We start from the raw sequence: 13,905 nt of genomic DNA, 5'->3' as shown, positions 1-13,905 counted from the left end.
GATTAGCTGGGCATGGTGGCGCATGCCTGTAATCCCAGCTACTCAGGAGGCTGAGGCAGGAGAATTGCCTGAACCCAGGAGACGGAGGTTGCGGTGAGCCGAGATCGCGCCATTGCACTCCAGCCTGGGTAACAAGAGCGAAACTCCGTCTCAAAAAAAAAAAAAAAAAAAAAAAAAAAAAAAAAAAAAAAAAATTTTTATATATATATATATATATATATATATGTATTTATTTGTATTTATATATATAAATATATGTATATACACATACACACACAGACACACACGCACACACATATATATGAAGTACAAGTGCAGGTTTCTTACATATATCTATATATTGTGTAGTGGTGAAGTCTTGGATTTTAGTGTACCTATCACCCAAATAGTGAACACTGTACCCAACAGATCATGTTTCAACCCTCACCTCCTTCCTGCCCTGCCAACCTTTTGGAGTCTCCAGTATCTACTATTTCACTCTTTATGTCCACATGTACCATTGTTTATCTTCCAACAATTATTCATGTGTTAACCAAAGGCAGCCCCTTATGAGAACAGTGTTTATAATACCCCTTTTTAAACAAAACAAAACACTTTGATTTACAGGACATTATGGAAGCAGTATAAAATGAGAACTATTGTTTATGCAAATGGTCTTTACGTTCCTACAATTGTTAAAGCGCCACCTGCTGGAAAGTCCACCGATAAATACACACCAATTCCTTAAGATGCTGAATCAAGGAGAACTTTGTTTCAAAATGCCAATAGTGAAAATGACACCAGCAAAATCCTCTCTTCTTATAGTGCAACCCCAGTCCAGTTACAGGATATACTTCATCTGTACAACACTATGGAACAATGTAGCAACTCCGTTATACTATTTAGTAAGGTTTGGGCTTTTTTTAAAAAATGCTTTATTTTTTTTAATTCAAGAGACTGTTGTTGCCCAGGCTGGTCTCAAGCTGTTGGGCTCAAATAGTTCTCCCACCTCAGCCTCCCAAAGTGGTGAGATTACAGGTGTGAGCCACCAGCAGCGTTATGTTTTTTAATGGCATGAATATCTACAAAAAATATGTTTAAATCAATCAATATTGTTCTAATGGTCTAAAAAAAGCATTTAGAGGAGGTTTTCAACTGAAGAAGGTGTTGTGTTTCAAACGCTTGTGCTTGCTCCCGATTTTTAGCCTCAGAGATCAGCACACGTTTAGATAAATGATTTCTTCATGAATTGAATTTTATAGTGAAATACAAAAGATGCTTTATGAAAATGGTTGTTATCAAAGGTATGTGATTTTAAATGTTGTGATAACTTAGATTCAATCTCTGTAATAAGACAATTTATATCAACAATCCCTCGGAGAGTCTTTTTAGCAGCGGTGAATCCATAGAGGTCTGCAGAACTTGATTCTTACCTCCACAGAGGAAAGAATTCATCTGAGAGGCATAAGGCAGAGTGAGAGACCGAGGCAAGTTTTAGAGCAAGAATGAAAGCTTATTAAAAAGCTTTAGTGCTGTGGCTCATGCCTGTATTCCCAGCTATTAGGGAGGCAGAGGCGGGAGGATAGCTTGAGCCCAGGAGTTCGAGACCTGCCTGGGCAATATAGCGAGACCCCGTTCTCCACAAAAAGGAGAAGAAAAAAAAAAAAAGCTTTAGCTCAGGGTTTGGGCATGGTGGCTCATGCCTGTAATCCCAGCACTTTGGGAGGCTGAGGCAGGCAGATCATATGAGGCCAGACCAGTCTGGCCAAAGTGGTGAGACCCCCAACTGTACTAAAAATACAAACATTAGCTGTGTGTGGTGGCATGTGCCTGTAATCTCAGCTACTCTAGAGGCTGAGGCAGGAGAATCGCTTGAACCTGGGAGGCAGAGGCTGCAGTAAGCCCAACAGTGCACCATTGCACTCCAGCCTGGACGAGGTTCTGTCTCAAATTAAAAAAAAAAAAGTAAAAGTAAAAGTAAACAGCCTTAGAGCAGGGAAAAACGAAAGTAAGGTACACTTGGAAGAGGACCAAGCAGGTGACTTCAAGTGGGGTTTTGAGTCTTTCCTCCCTTGATTTTTCCTTGGGGTGGGCTGTCCACATGTATCTGCCAGCACACGGGAGGAGACGCATGTGCAGTGTGTTTACTGAAGTTGTGCATGCTCATTGGCGGCATTTTGCCCTTACCAGTCCAGCCTTCCTAGAGGAAGGTCACATACTAGTTAAACTCCACCATTTTGCATCTTGGTGTGCATGAGCGATCCTGAAGCGGGAGCGGCTGCAAGAAGCCGACCTCTCAAACACAGAACTGTGAAGGAAGGGGTGATTTATTCAGCCCGGAGCAAGGTGGCATAGTTGCCTAACAGCCAAACTCCTCTAACAAAGGAAACTTCTGCCTTCATATAGGCTCACAACTCTAGATATTGCATGTGAAAGGGGTATGGGGTTTACAGCTTTAGAAAGTATCTGTGAGGGGTTCCTGATCAATGAAGTAAGCATGGGGGTTTCAGCAAGAATGAATGGTAACAATAGAGGGCGTTTCTCCATACTGCCCCGACCCTTAACATTGCCTGAGATCTTAAGGATGGGGGCCGTTTAATCTTTAACCTCCAGGCCACTGACCTCATGCTTGTTATGTCTCCACTTTTACTTCCTCCTTCTTTGAGACGAGACAGGAAAGAGGGGTTTCTTTCCTCATTTCCCCGCTTTGAGAACCTCACTTACTTACTAGTAATAGTGGGGGTTCTCATTCTTAACTTCACTATTTGGGGCATTCTGTGAGATCGATCAATAGTGATTTACATAATATACTTGCGATAGAGTTTTCTGATGAACTACAGTGGTAACAAACCTTCTAATTATTTGGAGAAACAAGGGTAGCAAGCAGGGGAGCGGTAAGCAAGTACCTATTACCAATAGTATACCTATGATGAGGGTTTTCAATCCTCCCAAGGATAAGAACCAACCTCCAAATAAAGGCTCAGGGTTAAATCCATGCCAGACTTACACAGGCACATTTGCCAGTTTTGTCATGTCTTTTACAATATTTCTTACCCAGGCAGTATGGGTACACATAGGACATTTGTCCAAAGCTTCCCCCCTTTCTAAGTTTGCCATGAGGGCTAGCATGATTAAAATAGGAAGCAACATTTTACAACAGGCATGGGTAAGGAACGTCCTTCAAGGAACGGCAACAATGGCAGCATTAACAGCAAAACACTGAATATTACTAAATAGCACCAAGTATTAAGATTTCAGTCCAAATTTACTTATCTGAAAGGGCTCCTCAGGTTTCGGCCGTGCGTTGACTAGTCAGCTTCCAGTTTTGTGACTAGGGCAGGGCTTGATAAGTCCTCAGGATTCATCACATTTGAGACAGAACTGGGTTGGTCTTGGTCCTTGTCCTTGTTGACGATGCGCCTCAAAGGCAGCGTGATAGGGTGCTCTGGGTCTGGTCGACTAGTCCACTTGTCTTGGGCTGCCGCTGACTTGGATCCAGGGCACAGCCTCAGCAATCCTAACAGCAGTAGGGTGAACAGGATTACAAGAATGGGCCCGTCCCACAGAGGTCCAAGTGTGGTGGGGTTCCTTTTTTTTAAAAGGCTGATCCTTTAAGGCTGTTCTTCTGCTTGAGAATGCCTCCTCTACTACATCTTTACAATAATGTGATGGGAATTCTTTTGATTCCCCTATAAACAAAGCAGCTGGATTTAGGGTCTTCACTGTCTCTACGGTTATGTTCGCATCACAGTCCCTGATATTTAGCCATTCTTGGATTAGACAGCCAGTGATGCTCTTTCTGGTCCATCAGGGTTATTATAGTCTGTGGCACTCAGATAGTTAACTCCTGTCCTGGTGTTAATGTGCCAGCTTCTTGGGCCTACACGGTGGTTGGGCTACTGCTCTAAAGCAGGGTGGCTGGGGCAGTGCCACTGTGTTGGATTGTTTAGATAAATAGGCCAGAGGTTTACGTCACGATTCTAGCATTTGTGTTAAAACTCTTACTGCTGTCCCTTTTCTTTCAGGTCCTTACTAGAAGAAAGGTTTAGTCTGATCTGGGAGGCCTAAAGCTGGGGCTTGTGTTAACACCTTTTGCTGTCTCCCAGAGGAGGGACTCTTTCTTGCCCCCGCTTTGTAGCTTATAAAAGTGAGAGATTTGGGATCCAAATGCAGCAAATAGCAGTTGCGTTGTTAGAAGCCGCGAAGAGGGTGTTAGTTTAAGTAACAGGGCAGAAAAATGTAGATTAGAAGATGAGAAAAAATAAACAAATCCTAACTAGGGTTTGCTTAGCCTTTTGTGTTCTGTTCAGTGTTCCCCAGGTGACGTCTGGGACTTGTGTTCTAGACTGGCTTGAGGTTTTCTCTCCTTTCAATCCTTTGATGAGGACGCAGTCTCTTGGCTTGTGCCAGTGTACTGGAAATTCTAGGGTTGTGCCTGTGCTAAGAGACTTTTCTTATCTTTGTAAAAGACCAGGTTAGTGCTTTAAAAAAACTTGTGCTTTAACTAGATGATACTTTTAAACTTTTAACACAATTTCTTTTGCAATTAATGTTTTAAAACTTGCTTAGACCTTTAAGACAAAAATTTATACAACCTACTTGTATAAATCACCTTTTATAACATTTCTACAACTTTCACTGAAAAACTCAGACATGTATAAGCTTTGTTTCATAACCTTCCTTACTAAGGGTGCAATCTTATAACTTTCTTAATATCTTTTTCCTTACTTCTTCCTTTATCTTTCTCGCTTCGTCTTTCTGTGACTCTTTATCTCTTTGCCTTCTTTACATCTCTCTCTCTCTCTCTCTCTCTCTCTCTCTCTCACACACACACACTAATTTTGTCTGTCTAGGTCAAACAGTGACATCATCACTTGTAGTTCGCTTGTTCATTGCCAAAGCCAATAGGCTATGCAGTGATCCGTGGCCTCAAGATTAGACTTAATTAGGGCTGTTTCAAGATTTTATATCAAATAAACTGAGTAAGCCAAGTTACTTAATTATGTGATGTTTACTGGACTGCACTCTTTCCTTGTTTACCTGACTTATCAATAAACAGTGTTAAAGCATTAGGCCCAGAGAATTACAATACTGCTTTGAATTGCTTTTTCCGCAAAGGAATTTTGATGATGTTAGGATTAATAGGATTAACTTAGCAACTAACTACATTAATCATTAAGATGGCAAGTTGAAGTTGGTAATATGAAGTTTAAAAGAAAATCTGAAAATATCTCTGGAAGCAGAGACTTTAATATACTTTAACTACATGCTGAAAGCCACAGGTAGGATAGCATAAATCTCACAATTGAGTTTTTAGGCTGACCAAGTTTATGGACTTTAAACTGGCAAACTGTTCTGAAAACAATGACTTACTAACAGAGTCAAGACTATCCTAAATTAGTCTCTTATGCCTATGGTTTTACTACACGTACACAAAATTTTACTTTCTGAGAATGGGCTTAACATTTTTACCTTTTAACTCATTTAGAGAAAGAGGTTTTACAAATCCTTAGGCAGCTCACAAACTAGCCTGGAATGCAAAATAAACCTGTAGCTTCATTAGGGAGAGGTTACTTAAATTCCTTAGCCTAAATGGCCTCTTTAAAGTTTAACCACTACCTGTGTTGTGCTTATTAAACTTTACTTTGTTCCATTTATTTTATTTTCCTTCCACATTTCCCCCCTTAAAGGCTTTCTTTTAAAGGAAAACTATTATCAGAAAGCTTTTACTTTCTTTTTAATGTACAGAGTGCTGGAGCAATAGGACAGAGTCTAAGTCTAGTCACAGGCACGTGCTCGCCTGGGAAGTTACTTTGCTGGTTTATCTGCTTCAAGCACTGCTTGTTTTCCGTGTGAGAGCAGACGGGCTCTTGGCTTGACCTCTGCCTCTGTTGGTCTCCCGGTGGCTGTGCCTGTCTTAGGTCGCTCTCCTCTTGCAGGGAGTCTTACCAGCCATCCACTTGAGGAGCACAACCTCGGCTTTCTCTTGGGGAGAAGCACAAGTAAGCCAGTTAGGAGTTAAACTCGGAGCTCCTTCTTGCACCATTTTCTCGTGCCTAGGTAGGAGTTAGGTTAAACCCTAGTAAGTTATTTCACAAGTGATGTTTAAGGCTTAACCTCTGTATTTTATCCTCATACATCTGTGTTTGTAAGCCACATAGGTGAGGAAAGGGAGACATGGGAAAGGAAAATAGCCTATGAAAGACCTATGTCAGTTTTATAGCCTTCTGCCTTTTCATGAGATGAGCTTTCTTCTGTGAGTAATGGCTGTTACCTATTTAGTGCCATTATCAGGGAGGTGGTGTGTTTTGTTACCACCGCCTCTGTGGTGGACTGTCTACTCCCAAACAGGAGTGGCAATAAGCAAAGGAGTATTAGCTGCCTAATGCAAGTACTACGCTCCCTGTGAGAGTCTTGAATCCACCAAAACATGAAAAACATCCACCAAAAAAGTCTGGAGTTCAACCATTTCCAGGTTTGGACTGAAACATGGGTATAACTTTTTCATCTGGCTGCCTGTCTATTGTCATTAATTTTTATTTTTATTTTTATTATTTATTTATTTATTTATTTTTTGAGACGGAGTTTCACTCTTGTTACCCAGGCTAGAGTGCAATGGCGCGATCTCGGCTCACCGCAACCTCCGCCTCCTGGGTTCAGGCAATTCTCCTGCCTCAGCCTCCTGAGTAGCTGGGATTACAGGCACGCACCACCATGCCCAGCTAATTTTTTGTATTTTTAGTAGAGACGGGGTTTCACCATGTTGACCAGGATGGTCTCAATCTCTTGACCTCGTGATCCACCCGCCTCGGCCTCCCAAAGTGCTGGGATTACAGGCTTGAGCCACCGCGCCCAGCTGTCATTAATTTTTAAACAGTTAAGTTAAATTTACCGCAGACTCCTCCTTCTAAGGCCAGCAGATAATCTAGTGCTAGTCTGTTCTGATAGATTGCATTTCTCTTTTGTGTACACTGTACAGCTAACAAATCTAAAGCTCTAGATCTTTCATTAGTCATAATTCCTAATACTGCTTGTAATCTGATGACACAATTAATTATATAGATGAGAGTACCATATCCCCATATCTAATCTTGTGCCCAAGTAGCTGTACCATAATTATTCTCTCTGAAGGCCAATCTACTTCAAATGCTGGCCAGTCTATTTCACACCAAGTTCTAAGTTTCCCTGGTGTCATGATGCCATAATTTTCACTAAATTTTTTTTTAATTTTTTTTGACATGGCCCCTAATGGAGTGGGTTCACTCCGCATCTTACCCATCTCCCTCTATTAGGGTAAAAGCAGCACTCACAGAAGATAAAGGGGTTGCACGCAGGCTTTGCCCGTTACTGAAGCTTGGGGCTCAGCACTTTGTCCCCAGTTTTCTGCCGGTTACTGGTGCAGTACACATTCTCTCCCCAGTTGGGCCCTGTCACACTCACTCACAATTAGACATCTTCGAAACAACCAAGTCAGGAACAGAGGCAAGATTGCTAGTACCCACATAGAGACTGAAACAAGTTCAGGGTACCGAAACCACTTAGAGAGAAAGGAAATCAAACCCAGAGTGCTGAGACTGACACAGCGTGGGTGATCAGGCCACGCTTCCACCCACAGGGAGTGGGCAAGTTTCCAGGATCGATCCTCCTGTACTTCTGTTGTGCAGACCTTCCAAGTACCCGTTCCTTCTCGGTGTTCAGCCACTGGGTGGATCCACACTGTGGGGCTTTCCTGCTCTGCTCTGCCGAGGCTTTCCACCAGGCCAATACCTGCCCAGGCGCCCTCTCAGGAATTGCATCACCCAAGTGGGCGGGAGCCCCCCACAGGGATGCTCTGAAGGGCTAGGCAAACCGCCTGAGAGGCTGTGCCGGCTGTCTGCCAACGGAAAGTCGCTTCCCGGTCAGGGAACCAAATGAAGCACGAACAGCTGCAAGAAACAGACGTCTCAAACACCGAACTGGGAAGGGGTGATTTATTCGGCTAGGAGCAAGGTGCCATAGTTGCCTAACAGCCAAGCTCCTCTAACAAAGGAAATCTCTGCCTTTATATAGGCTTACAACTCGAGATATTACATGCGTAAAGGGTATTGGGTTTACAGCTTTAGAAAGTACATGTGAGAGGATGGTGGTAAGTGAAGTAAGCGTGAGGGTTTGAGCAAGACTGAATGGGAACAGGAGGGCGTTTCTCCATATTGCCCCACCCTTAAGATCACCTGAGATCTTAAGGATTGGGGGGCCGGTAAATCTTTAACCTCTAGGCCACTGATCTCATGCCTGCTATGTCTCAACTTTTACTCCCTCCTTCTTTGAGACAAGCGATAGGAAGAGGCTTCTTTCCTCAAGTCCACTCATTCAGTTCCTAAGATCTTTTTGGGAAGCTGCTGATAACCAGCTTCAAGTGTTTTCTATTAGGAGACTGCCTTTCCCTGGCGCCGGCTGTGACTAGTTGTTATTTTAAATAGACAGTTTAATTAACAACTGCCTGACCATCACCCGATGGTTGCCTGATAGGGATAGCCCTCTCCTGCCGTGCTCACATCTGCCTACCCACCTACTCTAACAGTCTAATTTAAAGAAGTTAAGACTTCATTGTCCAACAGGGTAGTCATCAGCCACATGTGGCTATTGGATACATGAAAGGTGACTAGTGACACATACTGAAATGATAATATTTAAAATATATTGAATTAAAATATATTATTTTTAAAAAATTTAAGATCCCATGTAAGCCAGATGTTTAAAAAGAAATTTTCAAGGAAGCAGTGTTATACAGGCTGGTTAAACTCCCATTTCTCACAAATTTCCCTAACCAAGTTGCATAGTCTCGTACAGTACTGTGATTTAATGGCTGTCATTCATGCCATTGCCTCTCTGAGACACTGTTTTCTAACTTGGGATGTCCAGATTGGAACTCCTCTGCCCCTCTCCAGATGAGGAGCAGGCAAGGGGAAAGGCTAGGATTAAAAGGCACAGGAGGAAAGAGAACAGAGCAGGGTAGGACAACTTGCTAACCACATGTGTCTGCATAAAAGGATTTACTTTAGGTCAATGCCCCTTCAATGTTCTGTACTGGGACCAAAAGCAAAGTTTTTTTTTTTTTTTTCTGAGACAGAGTCTCACTCTGTCCTCTAGGCTGGCGTGCAATGGCCCGATCTCGGCCCATTGCAACCTCCTCCTCCCAGGATCAAGCAATTCTCCTGCCTCAGCCTCCCAAGTAGCTGGAACTTACAGGCACACACAATCATGCCTGGCTCATTTTCTTTTTTTTTATTTTAGTAGAGACGAGTTTCACTATGTTGCCCAGGCTGGTCTCAAACTCCTGAGCTCAGGCAATCTGCCCACCTCGGCCTCCCAAAGTGCTAGGATTACAGGCCTGAGCCACTGTGCCCAGCTGGCAAAAGTTTATGTAACCTAAAAAGTGAGCTGACCAATGGGCTAGAAAGATGAAAAAAGGAGCTGTGGGTGCCTTTTTTTTTTTTTTTTTTTTGGGATAATCCATCCCAAAAAAAAAAAACACTAAAAAAGGATGAACAGCTGTCTTACATACCTTCATGAGTGTGTGCTCACACCCAAAATGAGTGGAACTAGAATGTCCCCAGTAGATTTTTTTTTTTCTCCCTCTGGTTGATCTGGGGAAGGAGAGCTGGGGAGGATGCCGGCAATGACTATACAATTCTTGCCAAGGGAAGGATACACTGGTATAATGACTATAATTTTTTCTTTCTTCCCCAAATTGTAACCGCCCAGTGAGTTCACCTTGCCTGCTGCCTAGGCTGAGCTGATTTATCAAGACGGGGGAATTGCAATAGAGAAAGAGCAGTTCACGCAGACCCAGCTGTGTGGGAGAGCAGTTTTACTATTACTCAAATCAGTCCCCAAGCATTCAGGGAGCAGAGCTTTTAAGCACAACGTGGTGGGTGGGGAGAAGCCAGTAAGCCAGGAGTGCTAACTGGTTAGGTAAGAGATGAAATCATGGGGAATCGAAGCTGTCCTCTTGCACTGGGTCTGTTCCTGGGTGGCGACCACAGATCAGATGAGCCAGTTAGTCAACCTGGGTGGTGCCAGCTGGTCCATCAAGTGCAGGGTCTGCGGAATACCCGAAGCACTGATCTTAGGAGCAGCTTAGGAAGGGTCAGAATCTTGTGGCCTCCAGCTGCATGACTCCTAAACCAACATTTCTAATCTTGTGGCTGATGTTAATGGTCTAGTCCCCAGGGAAGAAGGCTGGTTTTTGGGAAAGGGCTGTACCCATCTTTGTTTTAAAATATAACCTGTAAACTAAGTTCCTCTCAAAGTTAGTTCAGCCTATGCCCAGGAATGAACAAGGACAGCTTGGAGGTTAGAAGCAAGATGGAGTTGGTTAGGTTAGAGCTCTTTCACTGTCTCAGTTATAATTTTGCAAAGGCAGTTTCAAAATCACCTCAATTTTTTTTTTCTCCCCACTACGTAATGCAGTGGACCTAGGGACTGGGGTTGTAATTACAAGTGCTGGAAGCAGAAATGATTTCTAAGCAAGAAACTGTCACTATGTTTTTAAACTTTGTTAGAATTCCTAAGGGCCTGATGAGGGGCTGGTTGTGCCTTCAACCCATCTAGAAAAGCTGGGATTCATAACAAATTCTGGTTGAGAGCGGTGGCTCACACCTGTAATCCCAGCACTTTGGGAGGCTGAGGTGGGTGGATCACCTGAGGTCAGGAGTTTGAGACCAGCCTGGCCAACATGATGAAACTCCATCTCTACTAAAAAAAAAATACAAAAATTAGCCAGGTGTGGTGGCGGAAGCCTGTAGTCCCAGCTACTCACAAGGCTGAGATGGGACAATCTATTGAACCTGGGAGGCGGAGGTTGCAGTGAGCCAAGATGGCACCATTATATTCTAGTCTGGGTGACAGAGTGAGACTCTGTCTCCAGAAAAACAAACAAAAAAAACGGGCTTGATAGTTCAGAACCTGTGTGACCCTTCCTTCTATGGATGGGCATGGACTGAGCTGGAGGCACTCGCTAGACAGGTACTGCTGCCAGCGACATCAGTCAGCACAGTGGCCAAACCTAACGTCCCTTCCAAAAATGGAAAAACGGGTAAAATTAAATGACAAATGGAAAAAAGAAGAAATAATAGCCAAGAATAAATAAATGAAAAAATGGGCTATAAATTGAGGAAAATCCAGTATTATATTAATGATGCTGAAGAGACTCAGAGCAAGAGATGACACTGAATCTTAGCTCAGCGATCCCAGGCTGAAGCAGTGTGCCTGCCAAGACTGCTCCTGCTTTTGGAAGCTGACAAGATGAAAAAGAAGTGCAAAACTTGAGTGGCCTCTGCCTGGGAGATAGATAGTCACACATATGATAGACTGAACTAATTACTATTATTATGAATTTTTTTTGAGGTGGTCTCGCTCTGCCACCAGGCTGGAGGGCAGTGGCGCCTTCTCAGCTCACTGCGACTTCCGCCTCCCAGGTTCAAGTGATTCCCATGCCTCGGCCTCCCAAGTAGCTGGGACTACAGGCGTGCACCACCACCCCCAGCTTATTTTTGTATTTTTAGTAGACATGGGGTTTTACCATATTGGCCAAGATGGTCTCAATCTCTTGACCTCATGATCCACCCACCTCCCAAAGTGCTGGGATTATAGGTGTGAACCAGCACGCCCAGCCCGACTGAACTAATTATTAAAGATGGTGTATACAGCTAGTGCTCGACTTACAACCACGACTGGTTCCGACAGACCAGTCGTAACACGATTTGGTTGTAAGTTGAGTAGGCTATATGCACGCGGAGATGGTAGTGTTGCCGGAAGCTGGTCCGTACTGTCGTACGCCCAGCTGGGCAACATTTGTGCTGCCAGACATGGAGCAGTCGTGGCTAGCAATTGTGGTCGTAAAGTTGAATGGTCGTAAGTTGCATAGGTCGTAAGTCGATCAATACCTGTATTTGTTTTGCTGTAAGGGACCCATGGTTGAAAACCAGGAGTGGCCTATGATGTAATGCTATATATTAGTTTCCATCCTGTTCCTCATTCCTAACTCCCATAGCCCCATTACAGTCTTTTGTTATGTTGGGTGAGTTAGACCTCAGGAAACAGAATCTTCCTTCTGTGGCAGGACTCTAACCTTGCCCGATTTTCTGACTGTGGGTGTTCAGACCCTCCACAGAGAGAATCCTGCTCTATACCCTGGGGGGAGGAATGCTGAATCTTGAAACTTCTATAAAAACACTAGAGGGCCAGGCACAGTGCCTCACGCCTATAATCCCAGCACTTGAGAGGCCAAGGCAGGCAGCTCACTTGGGTGAAGGAGTTTGAGACCAGCCTGGCCAACGTGGTGAAAGTCCATCTCTACCAAAAATACAAAAATAAATAACTGGGTGTAGGTGGCTCATGCCTGTAATGCCAGCTACTCAGGAGGCTGAGGCACAAGAATTGCTTGAACCCGGGAGGTGGACATTGCAGTGAGCCAAGATCACACCACTGCACTCCAGCCTGGGTGACACAGCAAGCTCCTCTCAAAAAAACAGAACAAACCCAAGAGAAGTGAGTTCAGGGGGCTTCTGACAGCTGAACCCATGAAGATTCCTAGAAAGTGGTACACGCCGGGAGAGCATGAAAGCCCCTCACCCCTTCCCCCATACCTTGCCCTACAAATCTCTTCATCTTTATCCTTTGTAATAAACTGGTATACATACATAGAAAATAAACTACTTGGATACAATAAACATTCAATATTTGTTTAGTGAGGAGGGATATTAATCATATTATTCATAAGGGATGACTTCAGGTTTCTCCAAGAACACTCAGATTGAAGTAAGATAACTCAATTATGTTAAAACATTAACCTTTACTTATGGTGGTGTATTTTCTAATATAATATGTACATCAGAGTTCATTCTCTAAAAATGTTTAATTTTGTGCTTTTGAATATATTAACAAAGTATATCTCTAAAAGTTAACAGAGACGAGTTGAGATTTGAGTGTTTCCTAGGGTTCAGAAAACGCTACCTCCTTTTTTCTTTTTTGCGACAGGGTCTCTTGCCCAGGCTGGAGTGCAGTGGCATGATCCTGGCCCACTGGGGCCTCGACCTCCCAGGCTCAAGTGTTCTTCCAGCCTCAGCCTCCCGAGTAGATGGGAGTACAGGTGCGTGCCATCAAGCCCAGCTAATTTTTGTATTTTTAGTAGAGGCAGGGTTTCACCATGTTAACCCAGCTGGTCTCGAACTCCTGGCCTCAAGTAATTTGCCCACCTCAGCTTCCCAAAGTGCTGGGATTATAGGCGTAAACCACTGCACCCACCTACCTCCTTTTTCTAAAGTCCATCATGATGTGTATGTATGCTAAACACCCAAATATGTGACCAAAGGCTTTGTGAATAACCCTGCTCACCAAACAGCAATCTTAGAGATGGAGGATCAGCAACTGCAGTTCTGACTGCAGCTGTCACTGGTGAAAATAAAATGAAGCAATGAGCAAAATAGCACAAATGTAAAAATAAACCATCAGTATGCTAATTGAACTGAAAGTCTTCCCAAAAAAGCCAAACATTTTAACATAACCTTTCCCACTCTTGATAGTTGTTAATGTTAGGGAGTGAAACCAAACATCAATTGAAAAGGCAGTTTTGCCGGGCACGGTGGCTCACGCCTATAATCCCAGCACTTTTGGAGGCTGAGGTGGACAGATCACCTGAGGTCAGGAGTTCGAGACCAGCATGACCAATATGGTGAAATCCCGTCTCTATTAAAAATACAAAAATTGGCTGGCCAGGCATGGTGGTGAGCGCCTGTAGACCCAGCTACTTGGGAAGCTCAGACAGGAGAATTGCTCTGGGGAGGCAGAGGTTGCAGTGAGCTGAGATCGTGTCACTGCACTCCAGCCTGGGTGACAGCGAGACTCCGTCTCAAAAAAAAAGGAAAAGGCAGTTTTAATTGGTTG

At 43.7% G+C, this 13,905-nt stretch overlaps 1 protein-coding gene and 1 pseudogene across 2 annotated transcripts in view; both read right to left on the bottom strand.

Moving 5' to 3' along the window:
- The window catches only part of LOC116555922, a 48,427-nt pseudogene extending 42,402 nt beyond the window's left edge, over positions 1 to 6,025 (bottom strand).
- SLC35F2 (solute carrier family 35 member F2) overlaps positions 2,269 to 13,905 on the bottom strand; it is a 76,366-nt gene continuing 64,729 nt past the window's right edge. For both annotated transcript variants that reach the window (XR_004270960.1, XR_004270961.1), the window contains exons 9-10: positions 13,613 to 13,614; positions 2,269 to 2,287 (exon numbers count right to left, since the gene is read on the bottom strand). The gene's annotated coding sequence lies outside the window, so the exon portion shown is untranslated. The remainder of the gene's footprint in view (positions 2,288 to 13,612; positions 13,615 to 13,905) is intronic.

Source organism: Sapajus apella, unplaced genomic scaffold (assembly GCF_009761245.1).
Source record: "Sapajus apella isolate SASKATOON/1434 unplaced genomic scaffold, GSC_monkey_1.0 scaffold16, whole genome shotgun sequence".
NCBI lineage: Eukaryota > Metazoa > Chordata > Mammalia > Primates > Cebidae > Sapajus > Sapajus apella.
This window is presented reverse-complemented; position numbering and strand designations above follow the sequence as displayed.